The sequence below is a fragment of the Protopterus annectens genome, chromosome 7.part0, assembly GCF_019279795.1.
Source record: "Protopterus annectens isolate FY-2018-M chromosome 7.part0, PAN1.0, whole genome shotgun sequence".
Taxonomy (NCBI): domain Eukaryota; kingdom Metazoa; phylum Chordata; order Ceratodontiformes; family Protopteridae; genus Protopterus; species Protopterus annectens.
The window spans coordinates 120,448,181-120,450,721 of NC_056739.1; positions in this window are offsets into that span (position 1 = coordinate 120,448,181).

Sequence of the window (2,541 nt, forward strand, 5' to 3'; positions counted from 1 at the left end):
AACTTGCTTTTGAGCCCACTGATTTGGGGGTAGGTCTGGCCAACCATTTGGGGTTGGTAAGGAGTCGAAGTGGAATTTGTATCCTTAGGAAGCTATATTCAAAACCCATTTGTCCTGGGTAATGAGTGCCCCATTTTTTGCATGCAGGACGATCTTTCCCCCTAAAGGAACAGTCAGTTGAGCAGGGCTTGGAAGGTTTAAAGTTGTCATTGTAACAGTTTACCATAGGGGGGTGTCTTACTACTCCCAGCTTTGGAAGTGGGAGCCCCCCACTGCTTAGGCCTGTGAGTACCTTGGGACTGAAGCTTGGGTGTTCTGCTGGTTCTGGGTTTGGACTGAAGGCCTGGAAGAGGCAGGAACAGACCAATTCTTAGAGGGCCAATGCCTACTAATTCTGGGAGGTTGTATTTGCAGGAAGTCTTTAACAGTTTGCATAGATTTAGCTTTTTCCTCCATATTTTTAAGTACTTCTTCTGTTTTGTTGCCAAACAGGCAGTCTTGGTTTAAGGGAGCATCCAGTAATTTAGCTTTAACATAATCTGGCAAAGATTGCTTCTTAAGCCAAGCATGCCTTCTAACTACAGACCCAGTGACAGCAGCCCTGCAAGATGCCTCTAATGAATCAAAACCACATTGCAAAGTATGCTTTCCAATTTGTTCAGTAGAATGCATTAAATCCTGTAATTCTTTATTTTCAGCACAGTCAGGAATCAGCATAATTTTATGTTAAAGCAATCCAATAATATGCTGCTGAAACTTTAACATATGAAACTGGCAGTTTAAAGCCCTAATGGCCAAAGTTGCAGAAGTGTATACCTTCTTACCCCATCTATCCAGCACTCTGGAATCTCTATCAGAGGGGGTAGGATTTTTGGCAGTAGTAACATTAATGCACTTGGGTCCCTGTGAAATGGTCTCAGGATCCGCAGTAGGGTTTTTAAAGAGGAACATGTGAGAGTCAGGTATCCTGTAATACCTATCAGGTTTTCTGGAAGCAGGAGGTAAAGTGTCAGGGGCCAGGCTAGATTCCGAGAAGGCATAATCTACAATGTCCAGTACAGGAGGGATAGCTAAAGGCCTGTGTTGAGGCAGGAGTAAGAATTCCCTAAGCCTCTTTTTGTAGTCAAAGTAATCCTGGCTTTCCCAGTGGAAATGCTCCCTAAGAGTAGTTAAGGTTTCACCAAAAGAGAAATCCTCTGGATGGGAAGCAGAGTGAATGGATTCCTCTGCATCAGAATCCTCATAGGCAAATAAGGGCAAATCCTGGTCATCGGAGAAAACAGAAATTTCAGAATCCTGATTAGAAGAATCAGAAGGAAAATCAGTCCTAGGTCTCTTAGAGGGGGAGGGTGGCTTCCCCTGATTAGAGTAATAAGGTCTTCAGCCATTCTTATCATTTGTTTTTTAGGCATAGGGGCCTGACCATGCAGTCTGGGCATCAGTTTTCTAGGCATAGATCAAGTTTTAGGCCTTGAAGAAGAAGATGGTGTTGGTTTAATATGCAAGTCCATAGGCCTGAATACACCCTCAGAAGCCGGTGCCTGCACAGTGGCTCTGGACCCATCCAAGGTAGAGACATCCGCAGGTTCCACTGTCGAAGAAGCATCTTGCGGCATACCGGACTCCGAATGGATCTCAGTAGAGGCCTGCAAATCTGAAGTAGCGGGTATCATGGGCTGCAAAAGCACCTCACTGGAGTACCGGCGAACTGGCAACTAGCTTAGGAGAAGCGTCATCGGCAGCTTTGGACCTATGCGGTCTGTCTCTGTCTTTATCTTTGCATTTTTTCAGAATGTCGGTAGTCAGGTGGCTTACCAAAGCCATTTCTGGACAATTGAACAGAGTACCAAACTATTTGGATGCGTAAATGAACTGACAATGAATAGTACGAGGTTTGAATAAGGCACAAAACCGACAGCGAGGTACGTCGTGGTCTGGGCATAAGCAAGGAATGCAGTACGAATGAAAATTTTTATGAGGTATTTGCTTTCCACAAGAAATACAATTGTTAACTTTTACTGACATCAGTTTAGAGCAAGAAAAAGAATCCCCAACGGGGTACTTAGCTTAGTTGAAGACTTTGGATCTGAAACTCGAAAACGAAAATTTTAGGAGTCAGCCGACCGGCACTTGCGAACTGCTTCTGCTTCGGGCACCGCATGGCAAGAAAGACTGATGTAATGGCATCAGATGCATGCTTTATACCCCTGACTACCTGACATCATGGAAGATGAGACAGCAACAGACACAGGACCCAAGACTTTGATAATCAGACTGACTGAGGGCTACTGCATGCAGATAACCCAAATGTGATGACTGCAACAGTGAAACACGAAGAACATCTGTCATTCCTTGTTGATAAATAAAAAAATCGCAAGTTAAGCAGAAATGCAGGCAGATAATAACCATTACAAGAATATTCCTGGGTCAGGATAAAAGTTATATATCAGTATGCAGACTATTGTACACAGTATGTGTGCACATGTGCATGTGTGTGTGTGTGTGTGTGTGTGTGTGTGTGTGTGTGTGTGTGTGTGTGTG